Source organism: Vipera ursinii (assembly GCF_947247035.1).
Source record: "Vipera ursinii genome assembly, chromosome: 5".
Classification (NCBI taxonomy): Eukaryota; Metazoa; Chordata; class Lepidosauria; order Squamata; family Viperidae; genus Vipera; species Vipera ursinii.
In genome coordinates this window covers 9,432,363-9,443,993 of record NC_139518.1, presented here as the reverse complement: position 1 = coordinate 9,443,993, position 11,631 = coordinate 9,432,363, and the positions used below count along the sequence as shown (strand labels likewise).

At 41.3% G+C, this 11,631-nt stretch overlaps 1 long non-coding RNA gene across 1 annotated transcript; it reads right to left on the bottom strand.

Annotated features, from left to right (window-relative positions):
- Positions 1-7,790: 7,790 nt before the first annotated feature.
- Positions 7,791-10,424, bottom strand: LOC310640830. Its single transcript, XR_014492601.1, has 3 exons — positions 10,400-10,424; positions 9,852-10,008; positions 7,791-8,369 (listed from the first exon to the last, which is right to left on the bottom strand). It is a non-coding gene; the product is annotated as an uncharacterized lncRNA (long non-coding RNA).
- Positions 10,425-11,631: the final 1,207 nt, after the last annotated feature.

Sequence of the window (11,631 nt, the reverse complement as noted above, 5' to 3'; positions counted from 1 at the left end):
CGCACTTACATCCCACGTCGGGGTCATGTGGTCAAAATTCAAACGCTTGGCAACTGACCCATATTTATGACGCTTGCAGTGTCCCAAGGTTACGTCATAGGCATTTGCAACCTTCTGACAAGCAAAGTCAATGGGGAAGCCAGATTCACTTAACAACCAGGTTACTAATTTAACAACTGCAGTGATCACTCAGCTACTGGGATAAGAAAGGTCATAAAATGGGGCAAAACTCACTTAACAATTGCCTTATTTAGCATCGGAAATTTTGGACTCCATTGTGGTTGTAAGTCGAGAACTACCTGTATATGGAAATAGGCAGATCCGGGAAAAGGAAGAAATCCTATTTTGTTTTCTCTCTTCATTCAGAACTAAGTTAGTCAGGAGAGCGACTAATAAAACTGGGTAACAATGCATCAGCTCGCCCTTTCTTGAGTCTTCCTTCCTCCAATGCTTGACATGGGATCAAGCTGTGATGCCTGCCTTAGTTCCTCCGCAGCTTCAGATGCAACCAAGCACATCTGATTTCTCACCCCTTTCCATGGATGCAATATTACATTTATAATCCAACCATTTGATATTGAAACACAAAGGGGCTTAACAAGCCTGCCTACATTCCCACCCCACACTTAACCAGATCAGGGATGGAAAGAAGTGCTTCCATTTCATAATACATATGCTTGGTGGCTGGCAATCTAGGTTAGATGACTTACGGTTTGGAGCAAGGTTATCTCAATCCTGACACCATCAAGATGTGTGGACTTCGATTCCCAGCATGCTGACTAGGGATTTCTGAGTACTGAAATTGCACATCTCAATGCTGCCAAGATTGAGAAACCCTGGTTTAGAGAACAATGGAAACCCAGCCCATTTGACTCACTGATGCTTCAGAATGGGGGTTTATTGCCAAATGAAATGTGTTGTGTGATCAAAGCCTGCAAGAAACCAGAACAACTCACAAACACTGAATCAGACTGCATAATAGCCTGATTTCATAGAGTAGCTTTTCATACTCCTGTAGGTGACAGCTGTGAGTCTTAAGATTGTCACAAGCCATTTTATTTTGCTATGCTACTATCCCGCAGAGAAGAAAAGAGTTTAGTTGGGGACTGAATTGCAACTAAGATTTATAAATCATCACAAACTCTTGGTGAGGCTGCAATGAAGTATGTACCCATTATGACCGTGGCAATTAATTTAGAACAGCCAGAGACATTTGGCCATTTGCTTAATGCACAACGTTCTTGATATATATATATATTTTTTAAAAGAAATGGCTTATTGAATAAGATTCTGTGATTAGGACACCAGCTGCTTGGATTCATTCCATGAATAAGATGGAATAAGGCAATCAGAGAAAAGCATTTGGAAGAACTTGATGAGACAAACACAACTACATTTGATCAGCAGGAGATCATAGCAGGTAAGTAGCATTAGCAGCTGCGGCTGGCAGTTGGCAAATGAAACAGTTAGATCTAGTTAGTACCTGAGGATATTCCAGCACTATAAGCTCCCTACAAAGGAAGATATTGACAAACACTTCCATTCTGTTGCCAAAAAAAACCAACACATAAAAGCTGAGCTTGACTAAAGTAAACTCATTTTTTTTTTAGAGTTTCAATATGGGCATTAATAGAAGATCATTGAAACAATTACTCTACTCAGAATATTCAGAATTTATATGTTATTTGCCATTATCTGTGCTGAGGAAAAGTGCTATTCTCTGGGGTAGACCTCAGTGTGAATCTAAGTGTAGGAGAAGGTCAGGATGAGCCCAAGGGAGGAGTCAAACTTGTCATCAGCCATGAGTCCCTTTGTGCCCACAAGAGATCTAATTCCAGTCCGCTTTGAATTCCTTTGACTCTTATATATCACTAATTTGCTTGGACTGTTATTAGTTCAGATTCTTGTAGAGAGCTTAAGGTTGCAATAAATCTTTATACCCTTTTGAACTGCCTGGATCTTCTGATTTCCCTGGCACTTGACACTAAGTGTGTAAACATATTTAATATTTGTAATAACCGCCTTAGGAATTTCATTTCAGATGGTACTATAATTTACCCTTCCTCCTATGATCCAGGTTGTTGGTGCAATACAACAAATTACACAGAATAGACATGATAGCCTAGAATATTATGCAAATCCAAAATTGCATAATATTGCACCGGCCTCGGTAGGGCAATAGTATTAAAAGATTCGAGATAACTTTTGCCAGCTCACTGGGGCCTAGGAGGGAAAAAGAAACACAACATGATTTTACACAATGTGTAAGAATCTGTTATGGCCTATCTTAATAAAGTATAGTTTAGGTCTTCCTGTAGTGTGTTGAACTGGTCTACTTCAAAGGGCTGACAATGGCTTTGTGCAATAGATGAACTTAGGCATAGGCTATTTGCATTAAATACTCACCACATGAGACTCTAATCTTTCATCATTTGCACTGGTACTGATGCTGGGAAGGAAAAAAATATATTGATCCCCTAACATGGAAGGAAAGGAAGTCCAATCACATAGAAACTTCAGTCCCTTTTGCAAGATCATTCTTTAAAATCACCCCAATCTGTCATTTTTAATACACACGAGACTGAGATGTGATCAGAGTGTAAGGTCCCAGATCCTTACGTGAACTTGAGATATCATACCAATCTAATCAGATAACCCAAGTGGAGGCTTCTTGATCAGGCAGCACTTTTATTTCATCAAATTAAGCAGCTGAGTGGCCAACAATCTGGAACGCTGGCAGAGTTACGTCCAGAAGTGCCACACCTTAGAAAGTTGGTAGCATTGCTTTATAAACTTTGTTAGCCAATGAAAATCAGACAACAGAGCCATTACATCATAAGAAAGACATCAATCATTCCTGTACACTCCCTTGTTCCCTCCTTCAGTACATCCCATCTATATACGTACATGTTTCCCACGCTCGCATGAAATTTCTCTGGTGCAAAAGCTGATTACAAAAAGCAAGAAAGCAGCAGTTAGACTAAGCAATTTCCCTTTGTTCCAGAATCCTTCAAGACTCTTGTCTCAAAGGAGAGGCAAAATATTCTATCATTGAACATCTATAAGCAAAGCGTAAGAAGATCTATGGGTGTAGTGGAAATGTGGACTTTTTAAGGCTAAGCGGACACAAAGACCTGGAGAAGTATACTGCTGGTAAAGGCAAAATTTAGCTACACTTCCTTTTATTATCTCATGCCTTTAATTACTTTGCCTTACATTTTTTTTACTCCCTTGGGGCACTTAAATAGCAATAGCACTTAGACTTATGTACCACTCCATAATGCTTTACAGCCCTAAGTGGTTTACAGCAGGGGTCCTCAACCTTGGCAACTTTTAAGACTTGTGGACTTCAGCAAAGCTGGCTGAGGAATTCTGGGAATTGAAGTCCACAAATCTTAAAGTTGCCAAGGTTGAGGACCCCCGGTTTACAGAGTCAGCATATTGCCCCTAACAATCCGGCTCCTCATTTTACCGACCTCAGAAGGATGGAAGGCTGAGTCAACCTTCAGGCAGTCAGGATCGAACTTGTGGCAGTGGGCAGAGTTTGCCTGGAATACTGCATTCTAACCAGTGCGCCACCAAATTCCTTTCCTGTAAGTGAACAGGATGATGGGCAGAGATGAATGGAATGTTCCAAACCTGAAAAGGGCCTATCCCAACCTTGGAAAAATATTCTTCTGACCTTGGGTTCCAGGAGTGGTCAGACTTGAAAACGGGGAAACAATTTCTGGAACGCTTAGAATGACTTATTTTCCAAAGTCTGGCCATTTCCATCACACTTGAAATGGCTTTTTCCGGAGTTCAATGTTTTGCACATTTGTTCTTCTTCTGTCTAGTTTGACTGCCAGAAATGCAATTTGTGACTTTTGACAGTGCAAAAAAAACCTTAATTCTTGTCTGCCTTGTAGCTTTCTTATGGAGAACAGCACAGAGCAGAAGATGCCAGAGAATTTTTAACGTAGCCTTTGGTGCAGTCTGTCCAACTCTGTGATTTTCTACACAAAGAAGGGTATATATTTGCTGAAAATTTGAACCTCAATGCAGAAAGACAGCTGAGCAATGAATCCCAGATGTTGGAGATGAAAAGGTCATTATTTCCCCAAATTTCTTGAGGTATCTGACAGGTTGCTGTGAGGGCCTTGATAGCAAGAGGGTTTTTTAAAAAAAATATTTAACCACACTACACAGTTACAGACTCTGTCAACATTGGGGTGTCATTAATCTGAGTTACTCTCCTTCGAGAGAGCCTATGAAGGACTATATAAGACTGATACTGGTTGAAATTAAAAACCAGTTCACAGCAACCTGATGGCACTCAAACAAATTAATAAGAGGTTAATAGCACAAGAAGGTGAGGTTCTCGGCAGATAAGAATCAATCATCACACCATAATTACAAACCTCTACTTTTTAATTAAGTGATGCACGAAAAGCTATCACCAGATCATAAAGTAACTTATTGTTTGTTTTCCAGGAGTGGTTTGCCCTTCTATTACCAGCATATTTTGTACTCAGTTGGAAAGGAAAACTATTTCTCTTATACACGTAGTCCTCGACTGACAATCGTTCATTTAGTGACCATTTGAAGTTACAATGGCAGTGGGGGAAAAAGGGACATCCCTGTTTTTCATACTTAACGATTGTTGCAGCATCCTCATGGTCAGGTGATCAAAATTTGGATGTTTGGCAACTCTGTTCGTATTCGTGACGGTTGCGGGGGTCCCAGGGTCACGTGACCACCTTTTGCGACCTTTTGACAAGCAAAGTCAGCGGAGAAGCCAGATTCACTTAACAACCAGGTTACGAAAAGCAAAGTCCCGTTGCTTTTCAAAAGCCAACTGGACTTTGTTTTGCCCTGAAGGTGTTTTGCTTCCCATCCAAGAGGATTCTTCAGTTCTGACTGAAGAACAGAAGAAACTTCTTTAGATAAGAAGTGAAATGTCTTCCAAGGGGAAAAAAAACAACAAAAGTCCAGTTGCCTTTTGAAAAAGCATCATTGGGACAACCGTGACCTGGATGACTGAGAATCTCCATAAACAACCATGTTACTAACTTAACAACTGCAGTGATTCATTTAACAACTGTGGCAAGAAAGGTTTTTAAATTCACTTAACAACTATCCCGCTTAACAACAGAAATTTTGGGGCTCAATTTTGGGCTATATTACAGAGAAAGGTCTGTCTGCAGAAAGTCCAGTGAAAGCTTTGTCCTGTTAAAGTAATCAAATATAAGACGTCGCCATTACTGTATGTTTGCCAAAGATAGGCAGGTTACCGCCCAGATAGGAAACTGACTTTGATTTTCCTGATTTCCTTCATGGGCAATTACTGTCATGCTTTGGATTATGATTGATTTTATATTATGTTTAAGAGATATAATTGCCACCTAGAGAAATATCTTGAAAATAAAAGTAGTTTGGGACTGATACCGATTGTCTGGAGCAATGTTTATCAACCTTAGCAACTTTTAAGACTTTTGGACTTCAACTTCCTGAATTGAAGGCTGGGCAATTCAGGGAGTTGAAGTCCACATATCTTAAACCAGGGCTTTTCAACCAGTGGTACGGGTACCACCTGTGGTACATTGGCACCTGGCAGGTGGTACGCGACCATCCTAGAAAAGTGGTAGTGGGGGAGGGGAATGAGCTGAAGCCTGAGCAAGACATGGCTGGAGCTGCAGGGCTGTCAGGGCTCAGTGGAAGCGCCAGGATCAGCGTCAGGCTCCAGCTGGAGCTCGGCACTGATCCCGGCGCGTATGCTGAGCCCAGAAGAAGCGCCAATCAGCTGGAATGTTGCAGCATCTCCAGGGTCTTCTGATTTACATTCAGATGCTTGGCAACTGATTCATATTTAGGATGGTTACAGTGTCCCAGGGTCATGTGAAGTGACCAAAACTGGCTGCAAACCACCCAGCAGGTGAGGGGAAATAAAAACACCCACCCCCACTGCCAATCCTCAACAGAAATGCTCACAACAATGAAAACCTCAGACAGGAGGAAGAGCGCCGCCGGTCGGGCAGGCAGGTGTCTTGCTCAGCTGTGATTCGGGGGGGGGGACTTTTTTCAGTGCCATTGTAACTTCGAACAGTCACTAAGCGAACTGTTGCAAGTCGAGGACTACCTGTACTTCATCACTTTTTTCCTTTTTTTTTTTTTGGTCATCAAGTTTTGGACACCTTACTAGGAGACTGGTGTTACTCGGATGTTGCCATATCCTAAAAGTGGTACAGTGGGTGAAAAGGTTGAAAAGCCCTGTGTTAAACACTGGTCTGGAGAGTTGGCTGGTGGGTCTTTCCCCACTGAAGATCTTCAAGGGGCAGCTGGACAGCCTTCCCTTGAAAATGTTTTAGTTCTGGAGTTCCTGCAACAAACTGTACATTGGACTAATCACCAGGAGGAACTTCTAATTCTATTACCGTATTTTCTGGCGTATAAGATGACTTTTTAACCCATGAAAATCTTCTCAAAAGTCAGGGGTCGTCTTATACGCCGGGTGCTGAAACCTTAGGGACAGGGCTAGCTGGAAAACCTGGAGTGGATCTCCCATTTGGTCTGTGCAGGGAAAGCAGGACGAATTGGAGAAGAAGCTGCAGTCTGTGATTTTTTACAGGCTGGGGTCTGGGTGTCTTTCCTTCTAAAGTTGAAGAGCAGCTGCAGTCTATCCCAACTTGAAAGGCAGGTGGTGAATGCAGCAGCCAGAGCAGCTGCTTAGCTCTAAGGACACATTTGACTCAGGAACTGGGCAGGCGGGCTGGAAAACCTGGAGCGGATCTCCCATTTGGTCTGCGCAGGGAAAGCTTTAGAGTGAATTAGGAAAAGTTTAATCCACTTGCACTGTTTTATGTTTACATGTTTGATGACAAACAGCCTTATATTTGTAAGTGACTGTTTTCCTACTAAGTACCTGCATGTCATAAGCATTTGAATTAAAATTACCATATTAAAATCAAATCTGATGTTTTTTTAATTTTTATTTGGTGTGCGTTGGAAGGGGGGTAGTCTTATACGGCGAGTATAGCCCAAACCCTATAATTTAACAGGAAATGTAGCGGGTCGTCTTATACACCCAGTCGTCTTATACGCCGGAAAATACGGTATTCTGATTCTATGATTCCAAGAACTGCAGATAAACCATTACTATATGTTCATTGATGTCCATGATCTTTAATATCCTTCACATGAATTAAAATACAAACCATGGGGCATGGAGGGCTGGGGGGGTGCCATCAAAAGTCAGGATCAGTCATCATCAGTCATACGGGTAAGAAGAATTTGTTCCTCTTACTTTCTTTCTTGATGATGTGTTTTAACATTCTCTCTGTGCTTTCTCCATAGTGTACCTGTTCCACACTGCCAAGACTCTGTTCAAACTCCTATAAAGCAATTTAGAGTCAACATGGACATGTTCTCCTCATAATCAATGATCACCCTAGAAACCTAAAATCCACAATGCTCCTTCCAGCCATTCAATTCCAAAATCCAGGTAACCACAAGGGTATTAAATCTTGAAGGAGAGGAAACCAGCATGTGTCCCATTCGTGCCAAAGAAAAATATCCCAACCCCCAACTTCCATCAAGTTGTTAGGTTGAGACTTGCCTCTTTACAATTTTTACTGTACCAAATGTAAGCCGTGAGTAAATCAGTACGCTGGAATCACAGAGGGATACCTCTTAGCTTAAAAGTACTTGAGTATCATGTGAAAGTGCTTTTAGTGATTATTCCCACATATCAAGTTACCCACTGGGTCAGGGAATAGATTATTTGTGCATTATAACTGCTTTTCATTCATAGACCTGGTTTATATAAAACATAAAACACATTGTTGTTTTAGTTTTGACTTAGCGGTTGAGTATACTCAGATACTGTTGCTTGTAAACCATGGTTTATTATTTAATATCTAGTACACGATGGTGATGATGATGATGTTATCTATTCAGTCGTGTCTGATTCTTGGCGATTCGATGGGCCAGGTCTTGTCACATCTTCCGATCTTGCAGTACATTTTTGAGTTGTTCTATACTCTGGCTGGTGACAGCTTTGATGGTGTCCAGCCACCGTGTTCCTTGATGGCCTGGTTTCCTTTTACTGCTAATTTTTCCAAACACAATTGTTTTCTCCAGTGAATTCTCTTGTATGACATGACCAAAATAAGTGAGACGCAGTTTTGTGGGGGTTTTTTCCTTCGAGTGACATGTCTGGTGTTATGTCCTCCAATAATTGTTTGTTGGTGCCCAAAGAATATGCAGGAGCCTTCTCCAGCATCATAGTTCAGATGAGTTGATTTTCTTCCTGCCTTGGTTTTTTAAGGCTCAGGCTGATGTCCTTGCTTGTCTGGCTCACCTTCATCATTGCTGTGTGACCCTGTGCAGACCTAGCTAGAAGAAAACAGTAATTGGATCTCTCAATCCAAAGAAAAATGTTTTAAGATATAGATAATTTATTTTAATTCCCCAAACACTGAATTATTCAGCTGAAGGACCAGTGAATGAGAAATCAATAGCTAATTTCCCATGACAAGCCTTATTATCATTAGATTATGGCCCAGAGCTCTCACTCTTATTGGAAACAAAGCAATGAATAGAAAGTGAAGTGTTTAAAAAGAAAACAGTCCCTCTAGAGCAGGGGTAGGCAACCTTGGGTCTTTTATGACTCGTGGACTTCAACTCCCAGAATTCCTGAGCCAGCCATGCCAAGGGGAAAGGGAAAGGTTTCCAAGCTGAGCCATGCTGGCTCAGGAATTCTGGGAGTTGAAGTCCATGAGTCATAAAAGAGCCAAGGTTGCCTACCCCTGCTCTAGTCCAAGGCTTTTCAACCTTTTCACCCATTGTACCACTTATAGGATATGGCAACATCCAGGTACCACCAGTTGCCTAGCAAGATGTCAAAAACTTGATGACCAAAAAAAAAAAGGAAAAAAGTGATGAAGTACAGGGAGTCCTCGACTTACAACAGTTCACTTACTGACTGTTCGAAGTTACAATGGCACTGAAAAAAGTACCCCCCAAGCCACAGCCGAGCAAGAAACCTGCTGCCCACCTGGCAGCGCTCTTCCTCCTGTCCGAGGTTTTCATTGTTGTGAGCATTTCTGTTGAGGATTGGCAGCAGGGATGGGGTGGGAGGCTGTTTGGTTTTTATTTCCTCCCCCCATCTACTCATTGGTTGCAGCAGGTTTTGGTCACTTCACATGACCCTGGGACACTGTGACCATCATAAATATGAATCAGTTGCCAAGCATCTGAATGTAAATCACAAGACCCTGGAGATGCTGCAACATTCCAACTGATTGGTGGTGCTTCTGGGCTCAGCAGAACTGCCGGGAGCCTGGCGCTGATCCTGGCGCTTCCGCTGAGCCCTGACAGCCCTGCAGCTCCAGCCATCTCTCGCTCAGGCTTGTGTGGTGCTGCCACGGGTTCAGCTCATTCCCCTCCCCTGCAACCACTTTTCTAGGATGGTCACGTACCACCTACCAGGTGCCAATGTACTACAGGTGGTACCCATACCACTGGTTGAAAAGCCCTGCTCTAGACAAATGTTGCTTGCAGAACAATTTAAAACATTAGGATTCAGTTTGAAAATAGGACAATATCAGTTGCTGTATGCAACAGGAATCAACGGAGTGGCTCAGATAAATATTTTCCATGATAAATATTTTCTCTGATTTAATCCAACAGGGTAAACCTTAAAATTGTTGGCAAAGTGCAATTTCTTTGCTCATTGGACGTCCAAGTCAGATTAACTGTATTAAAATTGTGACGTTTTGGATGATGCAACATGCTAAGATATTTAAAAGAAAAAAAATCATTTTCTATATGAATTGATATAGATGCAATATTGCCTAGAGGAGAAGACTTACCTCCTACTCGGAAGGTTGAGAGTTCAATCCTAGGCAGTCGCAGATGTTTCTCTATCAGGGTGCAAAGAGGAAATATCTGCTGTGAACTCCATGTAGGCGCCAGGAAGGGCATCTGGCCAGTAAACACTCAGCTCCATTCAATTGTCCTGACTCTACCCTGAATAAAAGGGATTAAAGGGTTGCAAAAATAAAATAAATAAATAAATAAATATATTGATGCAATTCCTTGCAGAACCAGACACGACTGAGTGTGTAACTCAGTGTTTTTCAGACTTAAGATGTGTGGACTTCAACTCCCAGAATTCTCTAGCCAACTTTGAAAAACATTGTTGTACATTTTGAAAGTATGGTATTCTTACCAGAATTTGGCATGTCCAATTAATCTTTAATCTTTCATCTTTTAGCAACTAGATTTCTCCATGACAATCTGTCCCCAGTTTGTCCTTCGGGTCTTCTAGCACTGCACACATCACCACTGTAATTGAGTCTATCTACTTTATAAATATTTGACTACAGGTACACCTATTATCCTATCCTGACATATTCACCTTTATAACACTCATAGTTCGTGAAATTTGGAAATCCGCCTGGAAATGGAAACGCTTTACTATGATCCGTATCTTGCTTGCACAGCTTTGATCCTTTGATATGAAGTTTTTGATAGAGAGGAAAAACAGGAGACTAGGAAGCACGGCGAGAGAGTTGTGTTTTCTTTGGCACTTTGGTTGCTGCAGTGTAAATGCTAAACCTTGTGACAGGAAATCAGATGGTTATTTTTCTCCGTACTGTAAATGATGCTATTGCCCAGTAATTAGACATCTGGGGACACAGATGCCATAATATCAATTGATGTCCCTTGAGTAAATGTTTTTCACTCACACGGATCATGCAATCACAGGTTTTCTGTGGCCTGTGTTTAGATACAAGAGAGCCAGTGTTATGTCAGGCTTATGCAGTACTTACAGCACAAAGAGTTTCCTTGCCGAATTAGAAAACTATTCTGGGGGAATTTCCAATTTAGGGTATGTGGAGCACACTCTGAGTCAATCTATATTTCCAGATTAGAGCATGTACCCGCACTACTCAGTTCAACTAGCAAAAATATACCTTGATGTTTATTTGTTAAACTTCAGGAAAGATCGAAAACAGCTACTGTAACTGGCAAACAGAATAAAAGGCAAGCAAAAAAAAACCCTCACAGGAAACAGTTTATATCAGAGTTTGCAATCTTGGCAACTTTAAGACTTGTGGACTGGCTTTAAAACATGCTAGCTGGAGAGGTATGGGCATTAAAGTCCACATATGATACATCCATGTATTTATATCAAAAGGCACAGAATTATCAGTGCTACTGGATACAACACTTCAGTTAATTATATTAGCATGGTGGGCTCTGAAGAAGCAGGATAGAAGGGGTAGTGATGCTTTTCAACTGTGGTATTTGGAGAAGATTTCTGAGAATACCTAGATACTTCAAAAATTGGATCACATTGGATGATCCATATTAGATGAGTGAATGTTTGATCATACTGAACAAATTATTAAATCATCCAAAGTTCTTGCTTGCAGAACAAAGGACCAGGCTCAAATTAGCATTATTTTGGACACATTATGGATTGAGAAATCGACTTACGACCACAATTGAGCCCAAAATTCTGTGGCTAAGCGAGACAATTGTTAAGTGAGGTTTGCTCCATTTTACGACCTTTTTTGCCACAGTTGTTAAGTGAATCGCTGCAGTTGTTCAGTTAGTAATACTGAACAACTTTTTCAGTTTTAT